Source organism: Chiloscyllium plagiosum, unplaced genomic scaffold (genome assembly GCF_037043375.1).
Source record: "Chiloscyllium plagiosum isolate Xiang-an unplaced genomic scaffold, Cpla_swu_hap1 HiC_scaffold_9, whole genome shotgun sequence".
Classification (NCBI taxonomy): domain Eukaryota; kingdom Metazoa; phylum Chordata; class Chondrichthyes; order Orectolobiformes; family Hemiscylliidae; genus Chiloscyllium; species Chiloscyllium plagiosum.
The window spans coordinates 3,411,481-3,423,647 of NW_028270147.1; the positions used below are offsets into that span (position 1 = coordinate 3,411,481).

Consider the following 12,167-nt stretch of genomic DNA (forward strand, 5'->3'; position numbering starts at 1 on the left):
TGACTTTGCTGGGCTGCCCCTGTACTGGTGCTGGGGATTTCCAGCCTCAGTATTGTCTCTAATCAGTCGTCTGGAGCTTGAAATGACAGTATTTGATGGTGAAGGAGAGAAAGTGCTGGCCTGAGGCACATCAGAGCCATAGGAAGCACATCCATCAAGTCACTGTCAGGCAAGATGGACGAGGAGATTTAGAGAAAGCAGCGAAACATCAGGTGCATTCTGCATATCATGTCCAGGTAATAGCCCATCACTGTCAGACTTTGAATGATTTACTGACCCATTACTCAAAACCTGAGAGTCACAGGCAACATCCAAACACAAATGGAAAACATGAGGCATTCAAATAATATTCATCAGGACTGGTATGAGCTGGTCCTTCTTGCCTTTATACAAGTTTTATTCAAGCTCTGCATCTATGTGATTATTACCAATGCCATTCTTTTGATTTAAAAAAAACAGATCGAGAGGAGAAACAAGGAATGGTTTCGAGCACAGATAATGTCTGTCTGACCCTCAGGTGGACACAGAGGGTCGTGTTCCACACTCCAAGCCATTGCCAGGTCCCCAGCCCACAATTAACTCACCCAAATACAAGTAAAGCACTGAGGACATAGGACTGGGGTGAGGAGAAATGTCTTCACTCAGAGAGTGGGGATCCTGTGAAATTCACTCCGACAGAAAGTGATGGAGATCAAAACATGGAATGTCTTCAAGAAGGAGTTAGATATCGTTCTTGGTGCTAAAGGGATCAAAGGGGATGGGGTGAAAAGTGGGAACAGGGGACTGAGTTGGATGGTCAGCCATGATTATATTGAAAGGCATTCTCTTGCTCCTGTTTTCTATGTTTCTAAGTCTGGAGATCTCAAGGACCTCTTTTATTTCTGACCCTTTCTGCCTTCCTGATTTTAATCACTCCTCCCTCGGTGGCCAGATTCTCAGCTGACCAGACCCCGAGCTCTAGAATTCCCTCCCTAAACATTTCAGTCACTCCATCTCTCTCTGTCTGTCTTTCTCTCTCTCTCTCTCTCTCTCTATCGCCCGCTCTGCCTGTCTCTCTCTCTCTGTCTCTCTCAGTCTCTCGCTGTTTTTTTTCTCTCTGGCTTTCTCTCTCTCTTTGTCTGTCGCTCCCTCAGTCTCAGTTTCTCTCTCTCTGACTTGCCCTCTCTCTCGGCCTTTCTCCCTCTGTCTCTCTCGTTCTATTTCTGTCTCTTGGCCTTTCTCTCTCTGTCTCTCTGTCTCTGACTTTCTCTATCCCTGTCTCCCTCTTAGTCTCTAGGAGTTCCTCAAATCCTGAATCCTTATCAGAGCTTTCAGTCACTCGTCATCTAAAGTCCTTGTGTGGCTCAGTGTCAAATTTTGTTTGATCATTGTTCCAGTGAATATCTTTACCAAGTTTAGTAACATGATTACTAAGTCAGAGTTACTGCTATGTAGAAACAAGAGAGAGAAATGCTGACAAACTCCACTTTACTGAGGAAACAAACATTGATGACAGTGAATGTGTGGAGGGATGGAAGGAAAGGTGTTATAAAAAGGTGTAAAAATAAATCATTGTACAGAATGTCTCTGGAACACAATACTTTCCTCTTCCCCTGAGCAGAGAAAGATGCCAAAAGCATTGCTACACAGAGCTAACTCTAAGGCAAAGTAAGAGCAAAGCAGATGGAGGAGGTGGGAGGCAGTTACCATGGAACAGAGTGGGCCAAGAATCTCTGGTAGACTCAAGGAAGGGAGGGTGGTCCCATCGCAGAGTCAAACTGAAGGGGCTCACTCAGCCACTACAGAGGGCAGTTACGAGTCAACCACATTGCTGAGGGTCTGGAGTCAGTGTGTAGCCAGACCAGGTGAGGGAGGCAGATTCCTTCCCGAAAGGACATTGGTAAATGAGGGGGATTTTTCTGACTTCATGGTCGCTGTTAGATTAGTTTTGGGGGAGGGACTGGGGGAGGTCGGGATGGGGCTGGGAGAGGTGGGGGTGGGGTTGGGGGTGATGGGAGAGGGGCTGTGCTGGCTGTCTTCTTGAATACGTGGCCCAGTGTTCTGCAGTGACCTCTGCTGGAAAGAGCTGGCACAGGAGCCCAGCTCCAGCCAATCAACCCTCCCAAAACAAAGAGACTCAGCTTAATATCTCCCGAGGAATCAAGATTACAGGATGATCCAACCAAGGTCTTTAAAATGATTAAAGGATTCAAAGGATCAATTGGGAAAATCTATTTCCTCTAGAGAGAGAGAGAGAGTCCAGAACCCAGGGGCAGAATCCGAGTCAGACCATTTGGGGGAGCTCAGGGGTGGGACACGCTAATATGGTGCTCACTCATTCAATTTTAAATTCCACAGCTGAGATTGAGAGATTCTGACTTGGTAAAATAACACAGGGTTATATAACCAAAATGTGGTAAAAATATGGACCTACCTTAATACCACTGAAGGATGGAACAGGCTTGAGGGCTGAATAGCCTCCTTCCACTCCTATATTTATAAAGTACCTTCATAAACGTATTTGAGAATTGCATCCAATCCTGGGCCCTACTCTTTCAGGGTGAGGAGAGGGAGTGGAGGAGATTTATTGGAATGGGATCAGGGATGAGGGACTTCAGTGAATGTTGAGAGACTGGAGAAGCTGGGATTATTCTCCTGAGGGTAGAGAAGGTTCCAGGAGTTTAACTGAGGTGTTCAATATCACCAAGAGAGATGGATGGAGTAAATCAGGAGGAAGCGCGTTAGGGAGCAGAGGAAGACAGATTGAAGGGAATCGGGAGAAGTCCCAGAGGAATTTAAAAAAAAATAGTGAATTATTGGGATCTGGAAAATGCCACTGAAAGGGAGCAGGTTCAATGGCACCTTAAAATAGAACAGGGGAAATACTGCAGCTCCAATAGGCTGACTGGCCTCCTTCAGAATTGCAAAGTTCAACACAGAGCTGGATGGGGGAGTGAGCTGTGAGGAAGATACAGAGATGTTTCAGTGTGATTTAGACAGGCTCAGTGATTAATTCTTAAGTTTTAAAAAAAAATTCACAGAATGAGGGCATCACTGGCTACATCAGCATTTATTACCCATCCCTAATTGCCCCGAGGGAATTTAAGAGTCAACCACATTGCTGTGGGTCTGGAGTCACATGTAGACCAGACCAGGTAAGGATGGCAGTTTCCTTCCCTGAAGGATACTAGTGAATCAGATGGGTTTTTCCTGACAATCAATAATGGATTCATGGTCATCATTACACTCTTTATTCCAGATTTTTTTTGAGAGGGCAAATGAGCGATAGCTGCAATATAATGTGAATAATGTGAGATCATCCACTTTGGTAGAACTAACAGGAAGGCAGATTATTATGTGAATGGCAATAGATTGGGAAAAAGGGATGAACAAAGCAACGAGACCGGGGTGTTCTTGTTCACCACTCTCCGAAGGTAAACATTACAGGTGCAGCAGTTCGTGAACTAGGCAAATGGGAGCAGGGATGTCTTTGGCTTTATAAGAGCAGGGATGTCTTGCTGCAACTATATAGGGCCTTGGTGAGACCACACCTGGAGTATTGTGTCAGTTTTGGTCTCCCTATCTGAGGACAGATCCTGGCTGGTACACTGAAGGAGGTAAAAACAATGACTGCAGATGCTGGAAACCAGATTCTGGATCAGAGTGGTGCTGGAAAAGCACAGCAGTTCAGGCAACATCCGAGGAGCAGTAAAATCGACGTATCAGGCAAAAGCCCTTCATCAGGAATACAGGCAGAGAGCCTGAAGGGTGGAGAGATAAATGAGAGGAGGGTGGGGGTGGGGAGAAAGTAGCATAGAGTACAATAGGTGAGTGAGAGAGGGGATGAAGGTGATAGGTCATGGGGGGGGAGGGGGGAGTGGATAGGTGGAAAAGAAGATAGGCAGGTAGATCAAGTCATGGGGACAGTGCTGAACTGGAAGTTTGGAACTGGGGTGAGGTGGGGGGGAGGGGAAATGAGGAAACTGGTGAAATCCACATTGATGCCCTGGGGTTGAAGTGTTCCGAGGCAGAAGATGACGCGTTCGTCCTCCAGGCGTCGGGTGGCGAGGGAGCGGCACTGAAGGAGGCCCAGGACCTCCATGTCCTCGGCAGAGTGGGAAGGGGAGTTGAAATGTTGAGCAACAGGGCAGTATGGTTGATTGGTGCGGGTGTCCTGGAGATGTTCCCTAAAGCGCTCTGCTAGGAGGCGTCCAGTCTCCCCAATGTAGAGGAGACCGCATCGGGAGCAACGGATACAATAAATGATATTGGTGGATGTGCAGGTAAAACTTTGATGGATGTGGAAGGCTCCTTTAGGGTCTTGGATGGAGGTGAGGGAGAAGGTGTGGGCACAGGTTTTGCAATTCCTGCGGAGTCAGGGGAAGGTGCCAGGATGGGAGGGTGGGTTGTGGAGGGGCGTGGACCTGACCAGGTAGTCACGGAGGGAACGGTCTTTGCAGAAGGTGGAAATGTCGGCAGATGATTTGGTTTATGCAAATGTTGGTAGGGTGGAAGGTGAGCACCAGGGGCGTTCTGTCCTGTTACAGTTGGGGTCTGAGGGCGGAGGTGCAGGATGTGGACGAGATGCATTGGAGGGCATCTTTAACCACGTGGGAAGGGAAATTGCGGTCTCTAAAGAAGGAGGCCATCTGGTGTGTTCTGTGGTGGAACTGGTCCTCCTGGGAGCAGATACGGCGGAGGCGGAGGAATTGGGAATACGCATTTTTGCAGGAGGTAGGTTGGGAAGAGGTGTAATCCAGGTAGATGTGGGAGTCAGTGGGTTTGTAAAAAATGTCAGTGTCCAGTCGGTCGTCATTAATGGAGATGGAGAGATCCAGGAAGGGGAGGGAGGTGTCAGAGATGGTCCAGATAAATTAAAGGTCAGGGTGGAATGTGTTGGTGAAGTTGATGAATTGCTCAACCTCCTCACGGGAGCATGACGTGGCGCCAATGCAGTCATCAATGTAGCGGTGGAAGAGGTGGGGAGTGGTGCCGGTGTAATTACAGAAGATCGACTGTTCTATGTAGCCAACAAAGAGACAGGCATAGCTGAGGCCCATACGTGTGCCCATGGCTACCCCTTTGGTCTGTAGGAAGTGGGAGGATTCGAAGGAGAAATTGTTAAGGATGAGGACCAGTTCGGCCAAACGAATGAGAGTGTCGGTGGAAGGGTACTGTTGGGGACGTTGGGAGATGAAGAAACAGAGGGCTTGGAGGCCCGGGTCATGACGGATGGAGGTGTAGAGGGATTGGATATCCATGGTGAAGATGAGGCGTTGGGGGCCGGGGAAACGGAAGTCTTGGAGGAGGTGGAGGGCGTAGGTGGTGTCTCGAACGTATGTGGGGAGTTCCTGGACTCGGGGGGGATAGGACAGTGTCAAGGTAGGTAGAGATGAGTTCAGTGGGGCAGGAGCATGCTGAGACAATGGGTCGGCCAGGGTGGTCAGGTTTGTGGATCTTGGGAAGGAGGTAGAACCGGGCAGTGCGGGGTTCCCGGACTATGAGGTTGGAAGCTGTGGGTGGGAGATCTCCTGAGGTGATGAGGTTCTGTATGGTCTGGGAGATGATGGTTTGGTGATGGGGGTAGGGTCATGGTCGAGGGGACAGTAGGAAGGAGTGTCCTCGAGTTGGCGTTTGGCTTCAGCGGTGTAGAGCTCAGTGCGCCCCCTTTATCCGCTGGCTTGATGGTGAGGTTGGGATTGGAGCAGAGGGATTGGAGGGCTGTGTGCTGTGGGGGTGAGAGGTTGGAGTGGGGGAGGGGTGTAGACAGGTTGAGGCAGTTAATGTCCCGGCGGCAGTTGGAAATGAAGAGGTCGAGGGTGGGTAATAGGCCAACGCGGGGTGTCCAGGTGGATGGAGTGTGTTGGAGGTGGGTGAAGGGGTCGTCGGTGGGCAGGAGTCCTGATTGTGAAAGTAAGCTCGGAGGCGGAGGCGGCGGAAGAAGTGTTCGACGTCACAGCGTGTATTAAATTCATTGATGCGTGGGCAGAGGGGGATGAAGGTGAGTCCTTTGCTGAGGACTGATCGTTCGTCCTCAGTGAGGGGGAGGTCTGGAGGAAAGGTGAAAACTCGGCAGGGCTGGGAGCTGGGATCTGGTGTGGGTGTGGAGCTAGGTGTGGGGGGGAGCCAGTAACTGGAGTGGGTGTGGTGGTAGGGCAAATGTGGGTGGAGTCATGAGCAAGGGTGGTGTTCCCCTCAGGATTCTGGGGGGCGGGGATGGTGACAGTGGGATCTGTGGGGGGCGTGTCAGCAGAATGCAGGTGAGTGGTGTTGGTGGGGGTTGAAGTGGTGGCAAACACGGCAGTGGGGGGGTGGAAGTCACTGAGCGTGTGACATCAGTGATGATGTGAGGGACGGAAGTGATGTCACGTGTGGTGCATGAGGAATTGTGAGGGGCGGAAGTGGCTATGGGTGTGGCCATGATGGGGGCGGAAGATGGTAGACTGAAGGAGTGCAGCAAAGGTTTCCCAGACTGATGTGGGCGGAGAGAGTGAGGGTTTGTCTTTATATTCATTCACAGGATGTGACATCACTGGCCCAGCCAATATTTATTGCTCATCCCTAATTGCCTCAAGGGCAGTTACAGTCAACCACATTGGTGTAGGAAGACCAGACTAGACCAGACATCTTCCCCAAACAACATGAGTGAATCGATGGGTTTCCCCCTGACAATCAGCAACGTGGTCATCATTAGACTTTTGATCCCAAATTAAGTTTTAAAATCACCAACTATGGCAGGATTTGAACCCAGGCCCCACTGGACATCACCTAGATCAATAATCCAGTGATAATACCACTAGGCCATTATCTCCCCATGAATGCAGGTTAAATGCAGGAAATATGTTCCTGATGGGGGAGCCTAGAACACAGAGTCACAGTCTAAGGCTACGGATAGACTATTTTATACTGAGATGAGGCGAAATGTCTTTACTCAGAGAGTAGGGAGCCTGTGAAATTAACACCCACAGAAAGCAGCTGAAGTCAAAACACTGAATATTTTCAAGGAGGAGTCGGACAGAACTCTTAGGCTAAACGGATCAAAGGATATAGGGAGAAAGCAGGAACAAGCTATTGAGATGGATAATAGTGAATGACAGTGCAAGCTCAATGGGCCAAATGGCCTTCCCCAGCTCCTGGTTTCTACATTCCTGTGTTTCTTAATACAAAAGCCCAAGGGGGAAGGATGGGCACACAAACCAAGAGGAGAGAACGAGGCACTGATGGTGGAACTGGGGCTGAGTGAGTGCTGCCAGTCCCTTGCTGTTGGAAGGACATTAGGAAAAGGTCCCTGAGGCACATTTGTTGAAGAAAAGACCAGCCCAAGACAGACCTGGCAAGAAGCCAGCATTAGAACAAAACGGAATCAGAGTCTCCCTTCCAATCCTTCCCAAAGTTTCTTTAAAAATAAACAAATTACAATGTTTACAGATCAATGTAATAGCAGAATGGAGGGAGGGAAGGTGCCCCCAGCCTTGGCAGAGACGCCTGGATTGAAGTGAACACACACTGCCTGAAGAAATCTCAATAAAATATCGTTCAGAGGAATTGGGACTTCCTGTTATTTCACAGTCTCCCTCCAGATCCTGTATTGGTTAATCTCTGAAAACAGATCTCCAGACTCCGCACACATCAATGCCTGAAACCATTGCCTGTGGGGGTGGCGAGGGGCTAGCACGGAACAGAAGGTGACCCGATGGGCAAATTCAGCTCAGAGTCCTTTGGTGGGGAAAGGGGGAGCTCAGCTAGTTACACCTCAGGATGGGTCTCTGATGCTGCCCCACACTCTGGGTGCCTTTCCTGGGATCTGGGACCAAACTGCTCCATGCAGCTAGACAAACCAATTAAGGCGGGACTTAGGGATCATTTTCCACAGCTACCCCTCACCCTCGCACATCCCAACCCCAGAATCCAGAGTCGGAGAGCGCTACCTGAAGGCAGCCTTCTGATGGTGGATGAGGGAAGCGGGGTGGAGGGGGGAGTGGGGGGTGATTAGGAATGCCCCTGAATCCCCAGTAAGAGAACCCCAGAGAGGCCCCAGTGAAAGCCAGCAGCAGTCACTGGGCCCCCACACTGACCGAGTTCACAGCTTGGAACCTGCTTTGTGTCTCATTCCTTTGCAGGATCCCCCTCATTTCGAAGTATGTGCCCTCACTTTTTCCCATCCATCCCTGTGTTGTTGCCAGTGACCCAGTGCTGCCAGCTCCCTGATTGGGCCTTCATCGCTGCTCTTCAACTTGACTGGACAGCATTCTGGATCAGTGGTGCTGGAAGAGCACAGCAGTTCAGGGAGCATCCGAGGAGCAGTAAAATCGACATTTCGGGCAAAAGCCCTTGACTGGACAGCAGGCAGTGTGTTAATTGATTGGGCCAGGCTGAGGGCTATGGAAGGGTCTGGAGGTTAGCTATCAAAGGGAATAGGAGCAACAACATTCCCAATGTTGGCATCCATCACCTGAGGAACAGGTCCGCCTGTTAACTCTGTCGTGAACATAATATTACACAACAGCCTCACTATAACCTCCACTGTGACCAAGTGTAAGTTGGAACTCAGAAGCACTCTCTGCTTTGCATTCCCTCTCTTACTCACTTTAACAAGCCTCATAGTGCAGCAGAGGTAACCCAGTTCCACCCCGCACTGCTGAAAAGATTCAGCCTCAGTTTACTGTCAATCATGAGACACTATGTTGTGCAACATGACTGAGTACTCGTTGATAATCTTGTCCTCCTGCAGGGAACAAGTTAAGCTTCAAAATTCAAAAGCACTTCCACAAGGTGCCAATGCTTCTTGTCCCAATACAGAGGGACCTTCAAACAGGGATTTCAACAATTAAACCTGGCCCTGGTTCCAAGACAAACAAAATCTTCTTCCTTCCTGTAGATTCTTTCAGTAACAGCCCAAACCAGATGGAGCACTGACACCGAGTCACAGAGGGTGAGCTCAGCAAAAGGTGAATATTGGACTGAAAGGACAAGCTAGGAGGGAAAGGGAATTCCAAAGCTCCGGCCTGTTAATGACACAGTTACCGGGTGGTGCACCAACTACAGTTGGGAATGTGCAGGACGCCAGAACAATAAAAGAATAAATACGTCTCATAGATGTGAGAATCGGAGGGGGTGACAGAGATAGGGAGGGGGTGTAGGGGCTGGAGGGGGTTCCAGAGATAGGGAGGGGTGGAGGGGGGTCCAGAGGTGGGGAGGGCTGTAGCAGCTGACAGAGAGCGGTGCAACAACTGAGGGATTTGAGAACAAGGATATGAATTGTTAAGGCTCACGCCGCTGTTTATCCAAATTGTGCAGATGCAGAGAATTCCGAGGGAGCCAGTGAGTTCTATGCCGAGGAAAGGAGCTCAGGCTCAGATCCTGGAATGCTCTTTCGATTGGACGCTGCTGTCTCACACTGGGTGATGGACAGAACTGCATAGCAATTACTTAAAAGGAATTGCTCCAAGTGCCTCCAGAGGTGTCAGGTTTGAATCTGCTCTAATTATAAACAATGTAGGTCACACAATTTAATCAAACGGAGCTCTTATTGACAGCCTCAGCTTAACCACTGCCGCCATGAGGTGGGACATTTGGAATATTAACATCCTGATCCAATTCTCTCTCTGTAATTTTAAGTGCAGTTTAAATCAAGGCTCCACCTGATTAAAATTGTACCGTCTCTTTCAATGTTCAATTACATCTTGCTCTTTAAATTACTTCATTCAAATTATTGAGAAATATTCTTTGTTGCACAAAATGACCTGAATTATCACAAGACTCATATTTCAAAAAGAAATACTTCCATTTCTGTCACACCTTGCATCACCACCAACCACCCTCCACCTGTTTCACAACCAAACACTTTCTGTTGTAACACCAGAACCATTGCTTCCAAATCCGCAAATGGCAAAACCCCAGAAACAGTGACGAGGTCACAAGACATAGGAGTGGAAGCAAGGCCATTCGGCCATTTAACCATAGCTGATGGGCGTTTCAATTCCACTTACCCGTAGCCCCTTAATTCCTGACCAGAAAATCCAGGCTTTAAGTTTAGTTTTTATCCCATACTTGGGATATGGGTGTCACTGGTTCGGCCAGTATTCACTGTCCATTCCTAATTGCCCAGAAGGCATTTTGGGTCAACCAGATGTGTTGTGGGGCTGGGGTCACAGATAGACCAGGCCAGGTCAGAGGGCAGATTTTCTTCCCGAAAGAGGATTGCTGAACCAAATGGATTTTTAATGACAAATCAGCATGAGACTAGCTTTTAATTCCAAATTTTTTATTGAATACAATGTCATCATCTCGCATGGTGGGATTTGAGAGCATGTCCCCAGAATGTTAGCCTGGGGCTCTGGGTTACTAGTCTGGTGATATTACCATAATTTTTACCATAAGATAGAATTTTAAAAGATATAAAGATTTACCTCGTGTAGGCAGACCGCACACTGAGCAGGAGCAGACACGGCACTCTGGGTAAGTGAGGCTTTATATTTGGGTGGTTGCTTTACCCAAAACACTACTCAGGGAGTGTCTCCCACCCATCCTCTTCCTCCTCTAACCAAAAACAACGTTCAAGTGCCAATTGGTAAGGTGACTGGTTTCTTTTTTTTTCGTTTTTCAGTACTCTCGGGAATTTAGAACAGTGGGAATGGAGGATGTGGGAGGTAAGGGTCACCACTCGTATCCCTGCTGACTGCATCTGCAGGAAGTGCACCCAACTCCAGCTCCTCGAGAACCCCGTTAGGGAACTGGAGCTGGAGCTGGATGAACTTCGGATCATTCGGGAGGCAGAGGGGGCTATTGAGAGGATGTACAGGGAGGTAGCCACACCTCAGATACAGGAAAAAGGTAAATGGGTTACCGTCAGGGGATGGAAAGGGAACCGGCAGACAGTGCAGGGATCCCCTGTGGCCATTCCAAGTATACCATTTTGGGAACAGTTGGGAGGATGATTTATCAGGGGTAAGCCATGGGGCACAGAGTATGTCCCTTTTGCTCAGAACCGAAGGGGGAAAGAGGAGCAGAGCTTTAGTCATTGGGGATTCCACAGTCAGGGAAACAGAAAGGAGGTTCTGTGGGAATGAGAGACACTCATAGTTGGTGTGTTGCCTCCCAGATACCAGGGCTTGTGACGTCTCGGATTGTGTTTTCGGGATCCTTGAGGGGGAGGGGGAGCGGCACCAACGACATAAGTAGGAAGAGAGATGGGGATGTAAGGCAGAAATTCAGGGAGCTAGTCTGGAAGCTTAGAGCTAGGACAAACAGAGTTGTTATCTCTGGTTTATAGCCTGTGCCACGTGCTAGCGAGGTGAGGAATAGGGAGAGAGAGGGGTTGAACACGTGGCTACGGGGATGGTGCAGGAGGGAGGGTTTTGGATTCCTGGATAATTGGGGCTCTTTCTGGGGTAGGTGGGACCTCCATAAACAGGATGGCCTTAACCTGACCCAGTGGGAAATTTGCTAATGCTCTTCAGTGGGGTGTTTAAACTAATTCAGCAGGGGGGGATGGGAACCAGAATTGTATCTCTACTGTCCAGAAGGTTTAGAGTAGTGAGGTCAGAACTAAGATTTCAAGGTCGCAAGAAGGCACCAGCAGGCAATAAGTTGGTTTGAAGCGTGTCTACTTCAATGCCAGGAGCATCCAGAATAAGTTGGGTGAACTTGCAGCGTAGGTTGGTACCTGAGACTTTGATGTGACCATTTCGGATTCATGGCTAGAGCAGGGACAGGAATGGTTGTTGCAGGTTCCGGGGTTTAGGTGTTTCAGTAAGAACAGAGAAAATAATAAAAGGGTGGGGGGGGGGGGCGGGCGGAAGGAGACGTTACCCTGTTGGGAGTTTTCTATCGGCCTCCAAATAGTCCCAGGGATGTAGAGGAAAGGATAGCAAAGATAACTCTGGATGGGAGCAGGAGTGACAGGGTGGTTGTTATGGGGGTCTTTAATTTTCCAAATATCGACAGGGAATACTCTTGTTCAAGTACTTTACATGGGTCAGTTTTTGTCCAATGTGTGCAGGAGGGTTTCCTGACACAGTATGTAGACAGGCCAACATTGGATTTGGTACTGGGTAATGAACCAGGTCAGGTGTTAGATTTGGAGGTAGGTGAGCACTTTGGTGATAGTGACCACAATTCGTTAATTTTTCCTTTAGCGATGGAAAGGAATAGGCTTATACTGCAGGGCAAGAATTATAGCTGGGGGA

At 48.9% G+C, this 12,167-nt stretch overlaps 1 protein-coding gene across 1 annotated transcript in view; it reads right to left on the reverse strand.

Moving 5' to 3' along the window:
* slc44a5b (solute carrier family 44 member 5b) overlaps positions 1-12,167 on the reverse strand; it is a 290,000-nt gene that overhangs the window by 244,949 nt on the left and 32,884 nt on the right. The gene's annotated exons all lie outside the window — the stretch shown is intronic.